The sequence below is a fragment of the Myotis myotis genome, unplaced genomic scaffold, assembly GCF_014108235.1.
Source record: "Myotis myotis isolate mMyoMyo1 unplaced genomic scaffold, mMyoMyo1.p scaffold_m19_p_15, whole genome shotgun sequence".
NCBI classification, from domain to species: Eukaryota; Metazoa; Chordata; class Mammalia; order Chiroptera; family Vespertilionidae; genus Myotis; species Myotis myotis.
The window spans coordinates 40673372-40689194 of NW_023416319.1; the positions used below are offsets into that span (position 1 = coordinate 40673372).

Below are 15823 nucleotides of genomic sequence, written 5' to 3' on the forward strand. Positions count from 1 at the left end.
CGAGGGCACCCCTTCTAGCGCTTGTTCCTCTGCATAGAGCAACCCGCTCCTCGCCGCGCCTGCTCATCTGGTCACAGCTATGTACCGAGTCCCTGCTCTGTGCTGAGCGCTATGCTGCGTGTTGGGTTCAGTTTCATTGCAAATAGTTAATAATAATGATGAGTTCGTTCATCCGGACTTTTCCAGGTTGCTGACTATTATTATTAAGGCATGAGAATGAGAGACGAGCAAGTTTCATTGTTCCCATGGTAACTGGTATGGGCTGTACTTTTGGGGGGATGAGGAAGAAAGTTCCAAAAAAGGGTTGGGGGAGAAAATAATCAAGTCATCACAGGGGCCTTCCCGATTGGCTCAGTGATTTGCCAGCTGGTGAAGACAAGGTTTGAGGGAGGGCAGGGGACCTGCGCAGCCCCCAACCCACCACTCTACTCCAGACCTCTGCCAGCTCAGAGTGTGGCCCCTCGATACCACCGTGGGCAGGTGGCATTGGCAGAACACTAACTGAGCTCTTTGGCAAGCCCTCCATGGACAGAGGGGCCGAGGAGCCCCAGGAGCCCTCACCATGGTCCCCAAGCCAGGGGAGAGAGGCCAGCATGTATTGAGCAGGTGCGAAGGGAAGGGACAGCATTTTCTGGAGCATGAGTGGCCGAGGTGGGAGTCACAGTGCAGGGGGACTGCCACAGGAGACGGTGGCACCGTGATGCAATTCAGCTGGCCCCAGGCAGAAGAGGGTCATCTGGGTTAATTAAAAGGGTGTCCAGAAGCCCTGGGAAGCTCCCTCCCTCCCTCGGGGCCCAGGAGATTGAGCCCTGGGATCTGGGAATGCTTTGGGGAGAAGAATGCCAAGATTAATGAGATGAGATGAAGGCAAGGCTGGCGTGGCAGGCCGGGTAGCATCAGGGTTTCGAGGGCCGCCCACATTTCAAATCTTCATGTCTGGCATCTCTGTAACTCTGATCAATTGGGGTTGGTCATTTTGCTCAGGGTGTAGCATGTTGGGGAGGGGCAGGAGATTTGGAGCCATGAAGACACAGGTTTGCATTTCAGCTCTGTGTTTACCAGCTGTGTGGCCTTCCGAGAATTATTTGCCCTCTCTCTGCTTTGGTTGCCTCCTGTAAAAATGGGGATAAATTAGTCCCCATCTTGCAGGTATATGCCGATGATTCAGAGAGATAACTGTGGGAAGTATTTAGCACCTTTCCTGACTCCTACTGAGCACAACTATTTCCCCCTCAGTTCCTCTTGCACTTTAAAGACGCTCAGAAATCCTCATGAGGCGCCACATCCTGGTGCTGGGGGCGATGCGGCTGCACATCTGTGGCAAGACAGAGGCTTACCCTTCCCTCCTCCCTGCCTGATTGGGCTTCGCAGGCCCTGCCCCTGTCAGGGTGGGTGCCTAGCCAATGGGTATCAATTTTGTGCTTGGGAGAGTCTGGCTCTGGAGGTCCTGGGAGGCTGGGAGCTGGGGACGATGTGGTAGGAGGGAGGGAGGATTTGGAAGAATGAGAGTTTGCGTGGGACCCCGGGCTCTTGGGTGGGGAGGAGAAAGTGGTGAGGCAGCAGGAGCAGCTCAGAGGTGGTGGGGAGGAGGGGCACATCGGGGTGAAGGGACACAGTGGGGGGGGCGGGGGGAGGGGGTTGATGCAGGTCCTCTGTGGGAGGGGCCACCAGCAGGCCACGAGGTGGCCAGGAGATGGGAGGAGAGAGAGCAGGGGCTTCCAGAAGGGGTGTCTGGGGTGTTAGGGAATTCCCCAGAGGGCAGTTTGGCCTGAAGTATAGACCAGAGCCAGACAATTAACACTTAGGGCATTTAAGACAAGACCCCAAATGGAGGCAAAGTAGGAAGGAGCAAAGTTCTGGAAGGGCTGCACAGGGCACTCAGACACAGAGCCCCAGAGTAAATGCATCTGCTAGGTTGGGCTAGGTCCTGCTGCGTCCCTAGACCTGCCCCCTCTGCCCAGCCCGAGGCTTCTCACCCACTGAGGCCTACGGGCATGTGGCTGCCAACCTGTATGAGAAATGGCAGTTGCCACTGCCCCTCATTGAGCACCAGTTGTGGGCTGGGCGCAGTACTGAGCACATCTCCAAACCGGCAGAGTGGAGTCCTGACATGCATGGGAGTCCTGACAAGTCCCCACACGCATGGGTAAAGCACCACTCTCGCTCGTCCGCCTAAAGCTGCCTCTCCGAGCATTTCCTTAGTCAGGGGTCAGAGTGTAACCTCTTTAGAGCACCTGATACTTACAGAGGACATAGGGAACTGCAAGCGCCACATACAGAGTCAAAGCCTCCTTCCTTGTGTCTTGCCAGCATTTCATATTGTGCCCCATGCCTAGTAGATGCTCAAGGAATGTTCCCTAACCGATCAAGAACCATTGCTGGGTGACTGGATTCTTTCTTGTGTTCCCCGTCTCCCCTCCGGTTGGTTTCTGGTGCCTCGCCCGCTTGGAGCCGCTCTGAGTCTTGCCTGAGGCTGAAATCGCAGCAAATAAACACACACTCTTCCTGCCCACTGTGGCCACTGAGATTGGAGCCGGGAGCCCCGAGCCCAGGCCTGACCCAGTTTGCCTCTGAGACCCGCTGGGCTGAGGTGGGAGCCTGTGGTGGGTGTGTTCTTCCCTGTGGCAGCCTTGGGCCCTGGGTGGCAGCCAAAGGGCTTGGGACACATAATCGTGGGCAGAAAACCCACCTCCTTCCCTTCCTACTCTGACCTTGCCAGCATCCTCCCAGGATCCTCCCTGTCCCAAAATAGCCACGCACTGGCTGCAATCTGGCTGTGTCCTGCTTCTGGCTGCCTGCACTGCTCCAGCGGATGATGGGCCTGGAGGCCGGGACTGGATGCCAAAGGTCGGGCCTCGTCAGGAGGGTCACGGCGGCCAGAAGTTCAGAGGAATAGGTGTGGGCCATGTGCAAAGCATATGGCCTGGCGGGACAGAAGGGCGTTGGGAGCAGATATACAGACCGTGGGACTTCCTAGGCCACTTGAAAGGAACACAAAGATCAGGGACTCTCCCATCCTCTCTCCCTGCTCTTAGTCACAGAGGAGGAGCAGGACAATATAGGCTCCAGGCAGCAAGGAAGCGGCTACTTCAGGGCCGCCACGCTGGGGCTGGGTGGGGCCGGCAGTGTGAGGGGTGCTACGTGCGGACACACGGACAGAACCAGGACCAGCCGAGCTGCGGGAGCGGGTTCCTCCACTGTCCGGGCTTCATCGCTAAGGCGAGGACTCGGTCAGTGTCACACACTGACCACCAGGCCAGAGGTTGGACGACCATAGTGGGGGAAGGGTGACCTGGTCGGGCCTGTGCATAGTGCCATCACCAGGTGGTGGGAGAGGCCAGGGCCATGATTTAGGGCAGGGGTCCTCAAACTTTTTAAACGGGGGGCCAGTTCACTGTCCCTCAGACAGTTGGAGGGCCGGACTATAGTTTAAAAAAAAACTACGAACAAATTCCTAAGCACACTGCACATATCTTATTTTGAAAAAAAAAAAAAAAAAAAAAAACGGGAACAAATACAATATTTGTATTTGCATAGTTTGAGGACCCCTGATTTAGAGTATGCTAATGAGATGCATGCTAATGAGATGTATGCTGATGAGAGGTGCAGATGAAGTGCCAGGGATTCCAGAGGAGCTTGGCCCTCTGGGAAAACGTCCCTGAGGAGGTGGCACTGGAGGCTGGAGACAAGGAACAGGGAAGCAGGTGGGGGCATAGACACAGCTGCCACCATAACTCTAGACCCCAAATACAGGACTCCAATAGCGAGGAGGAAGGTCCCTTCCTTGCAGGCTGGAAGACAGTGGTCCAGGGAAGGGAGGGTGGCCCTGCCATGGTCACCAGGTGGCTTCCGTCTCTGGGCTCCTGTCACTGCTTCATTCTTGCCGTCCCCCTGACCAGCATGGAAGGGGACGGGGGAGTGGAGGGCAGGAGAACTCATGCCCAAACCCTGAGAGCAAAATTAGAAGGAAAACAACCTGACCGCATCACTTCTGCTCCTATCCCATCGGCCAGCACTTAGTCGCATGGCCCCCCAGATCCCAGGGAGCCGGGAGGGGTTTTTTGCTGGGTGGCCACATGTCTAGGTACAACTTAGTTACTCTGGGAAGTGGGAGAACAGATACGTAGGGACAGCTCACAGTCTGCACAGAGGCCCTCCCGGGGAGGCAGCGGCACGGACAAGGCTCTGGGAGTGAGAAAAGGGCAGGGCTACCCGGGGCGGGCAAGCAGGTGAAGGGGCACAGAAGCAGTGATGGGAAATCAGGGTGGGAAAGGCAGCCAAGGGCCAGGCCGAGGAGTTCCGGCTCAGCACCCTCCATTCAGAGGGAGGCAAAGGGTTTTCACCAGGAGAATGATTGGTTGGTAACGGCTGCCCAAGGGCTGTGCTGAGTCGGATTCTGAGGCTGAAAAGGCGCAGCAACCACTGAATGATTTGCGCTGCGAATGCCTAGCAGTGGGCTGCGATGCCTGTGCCCTGGCTTTGTCACCCCGCGGGAGATGATGTTGCATCAGAGAAGGTTCGGGAAATACGGATAGGACCCGGTCCAATTCTAGAGCCAGAACTGGCAGTGATGTGGACAATGGCTTGGAGAGGCGGAAGCCCCTTGCAGCAACAAAAACGTCTGAGATGCCATGAACAGGGCTCCATTTTCTCATGTGTTTCCATTTACGTTCGCTTGGGAACTGCCTCTGGGGCTTGGTTATTTTCCATAGGTGGTGAGAGCTGGTGTCCGCACGTCCTGAAGCCCTGCCTCTGTCTAGCCTTGCCCTGTTTGCCCTGGCACCCGTTTTTGCCCCCAGCAGCCTCATTGCATTTACAGGGGCAGGGCCCGTGGCCAGAGCTTCTGTCCCCAGCTGGGCCCCTCCCGCCTCCCCTGGGCTCAGCGGAGCAGAGCCACAGCCCCCCTTCCTTTGTGGTTCTCAGTATTTCAGACTCAGCTAACCCAGAAAAGGGAGGCTGCAGAACAAAGTGTCCCTGGTGCCACTAATAAAGAAGATTGCAGGGCTGATGGCTGCTTTAGGGAGAACATTTAAACCAAAGAAAGACTGTTTTCAGGTACCTCAGACACTCTACATGCAAATAATCGCTGGGGTGATTCTGAGTCGTTCGTGGCTGTTTCTTAAAGTGCATCCAGCCTGGAAGAGACCCTCCTATTCAGTGCCCACTCGCCCTTGTTTTGCTTCCGCCAGAGGGATGGGCTTTCATGTGCTGTGTCAGCTTCATTCCCCCTCTCCCACCCCACCACCTCCTCCTGACTCTGCAGTCCTGTCTCACGGCCCATCTGACCTCCCAGACACCCAGGCACCAGCCCATCGGTGTCCCCTTCTCCCTCACCCACTGCACTCCATCAGCTGCTGGGTCCTATTGATGCCACTCCTCCACTCAAGAACCATCCATGACTCCCTAGTGTTCATACACCCCCCACCCAATAATCAGCCCATGTTTGTCTCTCCAGTCCAGTCTGTGGCCAGTCTCCCGCGACGTTGTACTCCTTTCCTCTCAGTAAAATTGGGCTACTCACCTGCCCTGCCCACGCACTGAAGTCTCACCTGTCACAGTCGCTCATGCCGGTTTGATATCTGTGTTCCCTGTTTCCCACCACCCCTCTCCAACCCCCCCCCCCCCACCCCCCAGGCCTACTACAGCATCCCTGCAGCTCCTCCCACCTCCTCTCCTCCCACAGCCACTTCAGTAGTTCTGCAGTTGGGTTACTATGCTAACAGAATGCCTCGTGTGTGCTCAATGTATAATCCAGGCAAAACCACCTACTGGGACAAGTAATTTGTCTTCAAATGAGAAGTGAAAACAGACCAAAATGTGTGCACCTGCAAAGGTTTCTCCCTGGCCACGATCATAAACCATTTGATTTCAATTCTGCAGGCGCTTGACAGCACAGCTCAGAGTGAGGCTCCTATAGAGAGGAGCTTTTGTGGGTTTCCCGCCGGGGAGAACCTTCCCCACCTACGAACCACATCCTCCAAGCGCACGCGCTGAAGCCAGCGGCTGCCTCCCACACCTGACCCTTTCCCAACATTCCCTGTCCTGGGGGGCGGCACCATCACCACATGGGCCCGGCAGTGGGCTGGAACCTGGCGTCTGCCCGGAGGCCGCCTTTGTCCTCACGTCCCATCAATCACCCAGCCCCACTGATCCCACTGCGCCGATTCCCTCCATCTTCACCACCGTCACTCCTGTTCAGGCTGCCACCATCTCCACCTTATTCACATCAGCAGCCCCTAACGGGCCTCCCACAATCCCTTCTTCACCCAGAAGCCAGGTGGCCTTTTTAAAATTAATGCATCACCCTAGTTAAGCATGTCAGCGCTTCCCATCGCACTTAGGATCGAGTTCAAATCCCTAATGAGGCCTGAGCCCCTTCAGGCCTCCCCTGGGCATGATCCCTTCTGCGTGCAGAATGACACCTGTGATGCCTGTGACAGCTGTGATGCCTGGTGATGCCTGGTGATGCCTGTGATGCCTGGTGATGCTTGTGGTGCCTGGTGATGCCTGTGATGATGGTGATGCCTGTGGTGCCTGGTGATGCCTGTGTGCTGGTGACGGTATTTGGTGCAGAGAGGCTGTATGGGGCGGGAGCCACAGCCAGACCAGTGTGGGCATGGTGTGCTCTGGAAATCAGACAGCCAGTCAGCAGCTCGGACTCTGGGCTCCAAATGAAGGCATGTCCTGTGGCCTCTGTGGTCCTATTTCAGGCATCCTGCTTCCCCAGAGGAGGGCTGGCTGGCACGTAGGAGAGGACCCTGGACATAAGGAAGCACCCAGCCCTTGTGGGGAGGGGTTGGGAGCCGGTGTGAGCAGGCTGCAGAGACCACAGCTATCCCCAGACGCCCCCCCCACCCGCCCCCGCCCTGGAAGGGCCTCTTCCTCAAGGCCCTCCGCTCCCCACTTCACAGCCTCCTGGGGAATTCTCTCAAGTTAATAATTTCTTCCCGTTTCCTCCCGAAAGCACTTCCAGATCCCCAGCCTCCTGGACGCTGCTGATAATGTGTTTCTCCTAGATCGGTGCTGATAAGGCCCGCCCGGGTGGTCACTGGGATTTGTAGAGAAATAAAAATAAGGAAACGGAGGGTTCCGGAAAGGCAGAGTGCTGGGGCCAGAAGCCCCAGACTGGGAACCGGTCCCAGGCCCTGAGGACTTAGCAGGGCACTGTCCTCTCTCGGGGCCTCTGTTTTCTCACGCGTAAGGAGGAGAGACTAAAGAATAAAGTCTCTGGGAAAGAGGGGGTGGCCCCAACAAAGCCCCCTCCTGGGCACACCCTGGAGAAACACACCCACGTACGTGAGGGGAAGCGTGTTCACCGCGGCTCCATGTGTTACCGAGAAAAGGAAAGAAAACCTAAATATCTGCCAGTGGAAGAGTAGAGACATGTGAACATTAAATCGAGGTACTTCCATCAGTGAAATGCCATACACCATCTCACAGATGAACTGGACCTCCAGACCAAGCTGTGCTATGGGTCAATCTCATCCTATGGGGCGAAAAGAGCAAATTACAATTAACTTTTACGATACAGTTAATATATATAACATTAGAAACATATAAAACGACATGACACATTGTGCGGGAAATATATGCAAAAGCAGTAAGTATATGAAGAAATGCATGGGAGTGATAAACATCAGATTCAGTGGGGAGCAGGGATGCAGTAGAGATTGGGGCCCCTGAGGGGTTGGCTATGTTGCTCTTAAGCTGGTTGATGAGTATGCCAAGTTCATTTTTTAAAAAAATATATTTTTATTGATTTCAGAGAGGAAGGGAGAGGGAGAGATAGATAGAAACATCAATGATGAGAGAGAATCATTGATTGGCTGCCTCCTGCATGCCCCCTACTGGGGACTGAGCCCGCAACACAAGTATGTGCCCTTGACTGGAATCGAACCCAGGACCTTTCAGTTCATAGACCGATACTCTATCCACTGAGTCAAACCGTCTAGGGCCCAAGTTCATTTTTTTATCCTCTCCCAAGATGTCTTATTGGTTTGGGGGCGGGGGTGGGGCGAGAGAAACATCTATTGATTGCCTCCTGTACATACCCTGAGCCGGGATTGAACCTGCAACCTTTTGGTGTACAGGATGACACTCCAACCAACTGAGCCACCCAGCTATAGCCATTATATTTTTTGTAATGACTGTATTGAGATATAATTTCATATACAACTCACCCATTTTAAGTGTACAATTTGATGATTTCTAGTATATTCAGAGAGTTGTGCGACCATCATCAAAATCAGAGAATTTTCACCGTTCAAAAAAAAACCCATGCCCTTTAGCAGTCATCCTCCATTGCCCCCAACCCTCCCACCCCAGGCAACTGCTGATCTTTTTATTCCTGTGGGCTTAGTGTAAGGTTTTCAGGTTCATCCATGCTATAGCATGTACCAGTGCTTTATTCTTTTTTATTGTTGAATAATACATTATATTATTACAAATATTTACATGGTACCTTTTTGAATGTCTAAAATATTTCAATAGAAAGCATTTTTAAATCTGAAGTTGATGAGAGGATGCTTTGGGTGAGAGCATGTTGAACCAGCCTCCGGGCCTGACTCTATAGCACCCAACTGGCACCCCCCACCAACAAGGGTGTGTGATTGCTTGGAGCTGAGATCCAATGTGTGGGGCCTTCAGCCACCTCTGGGCTGCCAGCAACAGTTCCAGCCCTACCAGGATCCAGGGAGGCCAACCCAGCCGGTCTGGACTCCCACTCCCACCCCCCTCCTGACACTGGGCTGCCTCCTTCCCCTCCTCTGCCCTGCTCAGTGTCACCACCTCTGCAAGGTCTCCCATGACTCCCAGGTACGGCTGGCGGCCCTTTCTCTGAGCTCCCTCAGAGTTGTGCTCCAAGCGCTGTTCGGCCCCACGGTGAGGAGCAACAGCACTGAGGTCTCTGCAAGGTCCCTAACTTCTCTGAGCATCTGTCCCCACCACTGTGAGCTGTAGGAGCTAGTGCCCGCCCAAAGGCCAGAGGTGAGGATTCAAGGAAACAAGCTATGTATCTACTGTCCACAGCCTTGTCTTATTTAGGATCTGCTCTATGTCTCTGGGGCCCCTACAGGCAGGTGGTCCTGGGCAGGGCTGGGCTGTCTGCAGGGAGGTATGGTTGCCCGGCTTCAGGAGCAGGGGTGCCCGCCTGACCTGCCCGAGGAGAGGCTGGCTAACCCAGCAGTTACACGTCTGACTCCAGCAATCCTGGGTCAGATCCCAGGAATCCCATTCTGCTCCCTGTTAGTCATGGGAGTGTGGATGAATGACTCTGACCTGGTGTGAAGAGAGGGGTTATGACAGTACCCACCTTACTGGACCTGACACGTACTCAGCTCAAAACGATTCGTTAGTTGTCATAATGACGATAAGTATGTTGCGTGGAAAGGGGCGTCTGGTGAGATGGGTTGTGAGGAGAAGCTACAGCCCTCACCCCGTTGCATCAGCCATGAGAGATCCGGAAGAGGTACCAGTTTGTGCCACCCAATGCAACAGGGAAACAGCTTAGGCTGCAGAGGGCGCGGGCTTCCTCTCTGCCCTGTCAGAGCCTAAGTCATTCCAACTCGGCGAAAAATCCTGGATGCCTCCACACTCAGCAGTGCCCCGCAGGAGATGCAGAATGGGCGCGAGGCATGCCTACCCTCAGAGCTGGCCTCCCAGCTCTCCATGTGTGGCTTTCGACATGGGAAAAGCCGCTTAACCTCCTCTCTGAGTTTCCATGAGCTCATCTCTTACGCACACATGTCTTACAGGGTTATTGCAAAAGTTCTTGGTCAACTGCTGGGTACGATACAAATGAAAGCCATTAGAGGGAGAGGAATTAGACTTGCCCACAGTCCCGTTATGTAATAGAAGGTAGGCTGCATTGAGGGCTGCACGATATGAATACAGGGCCGTGGACAGTGGGGGAGGGAGCGTTAGTTACAAGTGGGGCGATGGCTGGCTCCTTGGAGGGGATGTTTGAGATCGCTGCTGATGCTCAGGGCCCGTGGGCCTTGGAACCCTGCTTTATGAAGAAAGACTCACCCCCTCTGCACTCCACTGTCTCCAGCCACAGTCTGGAGCAGGAGCCCTGGGCAGTGGGGCTTTCCTTAAAGGTCGTGCCTGTGCCCTGTGCCCATTCGGAGACAGGCACCCGGCCTCACTCTGTGCCCTGTGAGGGGAAGGGGCCATGTTTGCAGCAGCTGTTGGTGGGGTTGGGAGTGACTGAATTTTGCAGGAACTCTAACCACAAGGGACAGCTGTGTGTCTGGGTGGACTCTCAGGTGACGGCCGCACTGGCTGTGTGTTCATTTCCTCCTGTCCGTCCAGCTTCCAGCCTCAGAGAGGCCAGCAGAGGCTCCCCAGGCCCCAGGAGGATTAGCCACTAGTGTGACGGTTCCACACGTGTGGATCACGCACTTACCTGTCAGAGCCTTTCCCTTAGCCCCTGCCCCATGAGGACAGAAACTATGGCCAAAGCGAAACCCCACCTCCCACCCCCTCTATCCCCACCCAGCAGAGGCAGACCAGGGACCAGTGGCCAGACTCTGAGCTGGCTGTGTGCTCGTCAGGGCTCCAGGCTGCCTGGACACTGTGTTGGCATGTGACTTGGGCCTTCCATGGGTTAACAGCAGCCCCAGGGCCATGCTCAGTGCCGTGAGGGTACAAGGAGCATCACACACAGTCCCTCCTATCCAGAGCTAGGTCAGAGCCAAGCCAAAGCAGGGCATCACATTTGGGAAATGCAAGAGAAGGAGTGATTGCTTTAGAAGGGAGGAATCAGGAAAGGCTTCTTGGGAGAAGTGGCATTTGAAGCAGACCTCGACAGACAAGTTAAGACGCCAGGAGCAGAATACATCCATAAGGTCATTGTAAGCAAAGGAAACAGTGTAGTTAAAGCATAGAGACCTAAGGAATGTGCTTTCTTCCTCCTCCTCACCCTGGGAGAGAAGGGATCATCTCGAATGGCTCCAGCAAGCTCACAAGGAGGGATGTTGTCAGGGAGAAGTCTGGAATGAAGAGCTGGGAGTGCAGGAAACAGACCATGAGCAGAATTGAACACCGCCCTGGAGATGCCATGGAAGGTTTCCCCGAAAGGGTGTGGCAACATCCAGCTGTGCTCACTGCAGGGTAGAGGATGAACTCGAGTCAAGCAGAGGAGCCAGGAGGAGGCGGCAACAGTTCTGCTGAGAGGAGGCCTAGAGCAGTGTGTGGACGGGGTTTCATTGGCAAGTGTTGGGCGGGGAGGCAGTGCGAGCCTGTGAGCCCAGAGGAGCCACCGTGATCACGGCATGTACTTGTTAAGGCAGCCGTGACTGTCCTACATTGTTAGGTAAACATTCACAAGCGTCCATTGGTGGTAACTGGGGAGAGTTGTACCTTCTCTAGCTGCACAGCGAACCACCAGCAGAGTCACGGGACTTGGGCCCTTTCCAAGGCCACGGCCTACAGGGGTCAGCCCTCACAGCTCCCTGTGCTGGCGGACGGCTTGGTGACCACTGCGTGTCAGGATGTCTGATGACTTTATGGAATGGATCAGTGAGGATAACCTCAAAGAATCTGTACGTGGAACTTCACCCAACCAGTTAGAATTCGGGACGTTCGGGGCCTCCCAGCGGCGTCCAGCTGGCTGCTCGGCAGCAGACTGAAGGCTTCCAGCAAACTTAGCTGGTTACCACCACGGTGGACAGGCTTGCCGTAGGAACAGGGCGTGTGCGGCCACCACTGTGCTCACGAATCTGATCTATGACATGACCTTGCGTGCCCTTGCATCCCAGCTTTATGAGGCCAGGTGGAGAGCAGAGAGCTGGCAGTACCGCCAGCAGCGAACCCTGAGAGGAAAGCGTGTTATATCAGACTGTGTCTTCCTCCATGGCTCTTGGATGTACTTAAGTGCCCATTGTGGCTTACATGATGGCTGCCCTGGACGGACAGGGGGATCATGGCTTGCATTTATATTAAGAGATGGCGTCATCCTCATGCTTTGCATACAATATGGCTTATATTCCATCAAGCATCCTGTGATGTAGGGCTGTGGTTATCCCCATTTCAAAGATGAGGAAACTGAGGCTCAGAGATGTTCAAGGATCGCCCAAGGTCCATGGCTAAGAGCCAGAGCCAGGACTCAAGCCCAAAGCTCTGAGTGCCAGCACCTGTGCCCCGGGCACAGAGCAGATGGGAGTCGGGTGGGGAGGAAGGAGGTGGGGCTCTACTTCGGACAAGCTGGGGGGTGGGCGGTGGGGTTGCAGGATGTCCCTGGGGAAGTGCTGAGGGCCCTGGAGGGGAGAGTGGGGAGAGGGAAGTTCTGAGGCTGTGGCCTTAGAGGAGAAAAGCCTTACATGGAGCTGGCTGGCTGTGGAGCTCACTGCTCAGGGCGGAGAAGGAGCACGGCTGCATCTTGTTGGAGAGCTTGCTGGAGGCACCCAGGCCGGAGGTACCCACGCAGCACACATAGGGAGCCATGGTCCCATCTGCGCTGTGGAGCTGGGAGCCTGGTGCAGGCTGCTGAGGGCAGAAGGGCGTTCTGCTCCAGACTCAGTGGAGGATCCCTGGTCTGTCTCTACCCACTCTACCCCCAAGGGTCCCAAAAGCAAGTTCTACCACCTGGGTGCCCCTTGGAGGGAGGGGACAGTAAACAGCAAGGGCCCCTGACCAGTAAAAGGGACTAGAAGGTGGGCATGCTAAGCACATGGACTCACTCTCAGCTCCTCCCAGAGGCACCTGGCCACCCACCCGCTCATGCTGCCCCGCCCCCAGTCTCACCTCAGTTTCTCCCTGGGGGTTCCTCTGCCACCGTCAAGAAGGCTGGGTGGCCTCTGCCGGCAGCCAGCATGATCGCCTGCTCCGCACCTCGCAGGCCTCATTCCATCCTCGTCACTCCGTTTCCCGGATGAGGACCCGACACTCAGTCCTTCACTAAGGATACAGGTTAGGCAGGGGCAGGGCTGGGACTGAAAACCAGCTCCGAAACATCAGCAGGTGCGTTCGGAAACCCGTCTCTGATGTGCACCCTGCACGGCACAGCCCACCGCGGCCGGAGGTGCCCGGGGCTCCGGGGGGAAGACTGGGCAGTGGCCGTGATGCTGGTCTGGAGGACGTTAGTGAGAAGTGATCATCACAGCTACGTGTCGGGAGGGCTGACTCTGTGCCAGGCACTGTTAGACGCACTTTGCTGCATTATCTCATGTAATCCTCCTAATCACGTCATGTGGCAGATACTATTATTGTCTTCATTTTGCACATCAGAAGACTGAGACCAGAGAGGTTATGTGACGTGGCCAAGGCCACGGAGCTAGTGGGCTCTGGAGCCAGCATTTAAACCCCAGCAGTCTGACTCGGAGCAAACCAGAGCCGCGTCGGAACGTAGACGCGCTCTCCCTCCCTCTGTCTGTCTCTGCCTCTTTCATCAACTTACTGACCCAGCAAACAACTCCTGAGCCCCGCTCTGTGGCAGGCCTGTCCTCGGGAAGCTGGGAGGAGCTCACAGCCCCGGGCGAGGGAGCCACAGGGAAAGCAGAGACCAAGGACCAAGGTGGGGGCAGGCCTGCAGGGGGTGGCAGGTGGGTGCCCCAGCTCCTATGGGATGGGCCACAATCAACGCAGGGACCAAGATGGGGCCTGCAAGGCTGGCGTTTGTACCGAAGGCCCCAGCTCCAGGGCCAGGGAGAGAAGCAGCAGAGACCCCCAGCACAGAGGCAGTGGCCTGCAGGGAGGGGGGGGCAGAGGTTGGTGGGCAGGCAGGCAGGGGAGGGCATTACAGAAGGGTCAGACCCTCCAGGAGCTGAGTGGCAGCAGGGCTAGACCAGGGCCTGCCTGTCATTCTTTTCAGCTCACTTCACACACTCATTTCAGCCTGATGCTCCCTCCCCAACACCCCCCACAACACACACACATACACACACCCAGCCTTTGCCATCTGCCCATGTGTGGCAGGTATGGCAGGCAAGGCATTGCAGGAATGTCTCCAACGGGGCAGGAGTATGATAAAAGTGGAGGCCCAGGGAGGCTCCTAGGGGCTGGGATGAGGGTCGAGCCTGGGCAGAGGCCTCCGACAGAGGGCTCCTGGGCAGAGGGCTCCGGCCCCAGTGGGGAGGAAGTGCCATGAGCCAGCCTGGCATGGAGCAGTAGGACATGCCCCACAGGTGGCCAGTTTTAAGCAGATGCCAGTTCCCCACAGAGCTACAAGCTGTCTCCAGGGCCTAGCGCACTGTGACAGGCCAGCAAGGAGGGGTGCAGGTCCCAGACCTCCAGAGGGCAGAGTGAACAGGGCAGAGTGGTCGTGTGCTCCCAGCTGCCCATGAGCTCGCATGGAGGGCTCTTCGGGCTGCACCTCCAGGCTCAGGAACGCCCAGGGGCCAGGGCCTGGGCAGCTGCATGCCCTCTTCGGGTCCCCTTAGCTGAGGACCAGGTGCCTTTCCCTCGTGGAGCTCCTGAGCCTGGACATGGTGGCCGCACCCACATCCCACGGTGGCCTGACCACTCCTCACGGCCATGTGGGCTCTGATCGGTGGGCCTCCGCATCCCTCTTGTTCCAAATATTTGGCAACAGTCCCCTGCCTGCGTCCCTCCTCGCCGGCCGGCCCTCAGGGGCACTGACCGGGGCTCCATGCTCTGCTTTGGTCCCAGGGAACGGGGTGACAAAGGTGGGCGAGTCACGGACTGGATGTGCACTGCCTCCGAGAAACAACAGCGGGATATGGAAGCCCCGCTACGGTACCTTTTGAGGTCACCTGCCCCTTTCTCCCGAAAGCGTGGCCTCTGGATAAAAGGGTCCATTTGCCTAATGGAGGCTGTATGGTCCACGGTGCCCCGCGGGCCTGATTTTTTGCAGCCACGGGTCCTTCTTTCTCAGCGCTTTGCTTCTTCTCCCCCAAGCATGAGACGGAACTTGACTTTGGACAGTCTCTTCAGCTCTGGAAGAATCCAGCTCCCATTCCTGACCATGATAATGCTGGCATCTGGCAGGCGTTCCCCAACGTCGCTGGGGAGCAAGGAGGAGCAAGCCAGGCACTAAGAGAGGAGGAGTGGGGGGCCTGTATGCTGAGGAGAGATGGTGGCCTCCTTCTGGCTCCTGACCAGAAATGAGGACGGAGCTCCTGCCTTCCCAGCCTCAGTCCTGCAGGGACGGAAGCGGAACAGGCCCCCGCCTCACAGCTGCCAGGTCCAGACTGCAACACCGAAGGGCCACAGAGGTCACCTTGGGCAGCGGCAGGCCCTTTCTGTGCAGGGGAACTTCCGTGCAGCCCAGCAAACGCCTCGTGCCCATGTCAGAGCAGAGCCCTCCTGTGGGATGGGGATGGGGATGGGGCGGAGGGGGGTGGGGTTCAGCGCCCAGGGTGTGTCCCACGGGTGTCCCCCTCTAGGCGCCTCAGAACTGGAGGAACAAGATGCAAAGTCCTCTGGTGTCATCCAATCTGTCCCTTTTGCCGTTGGGAGAAAATGAGGCCCTCAGAGGGAAGAGGGAACGTGCTCCAACCTGCACAGCCAGAGGGGAATGGCGGGGGTCTTTCCAGCATGCCGTGTCCCCAGAATGGGTCCCAGAGCCACTACTGTGTCTCAGGGAGGCAGGAGTGTGATGGAGACTGAGGCCAGGCAGAGGGATGTGAGACAGCCCAGTGGCCAGTGCCACCCAACGCCACGCCCTGATGCCTCCCAAGGCCAAGAGCTCGGGCCAGGCTGGGCGAGCGGTTCCGGATTCATCTGTTTGTAAGACAGCCCGTCCTTCCAACAGGACAAGAGATGCCGCCACCTCCCTAGAGTTGATTGGCCCCTGGCGCCACCACCCACCGCACAGCTATATCTAGGGATGAAGTCAGACCTGGTCCTTTCTGCGCCCTCCCAG

At 56.4% G+C, this 15823-nt stretch overlaps 1 protein-coding gene across 5 annotated transcripts in view; it reads left to right on the forward strand.

Annotated features, from left to right (window-relative positions):
* The window catches only part of COL13A1 (collagen type XIII alpha 1 chain), a 140115-nt gene that overhangs the window by 19408 nt on the left and 104884 nt on the right, over positions 1–15823 (forward strand). The window lies entirely within an intron of this gene.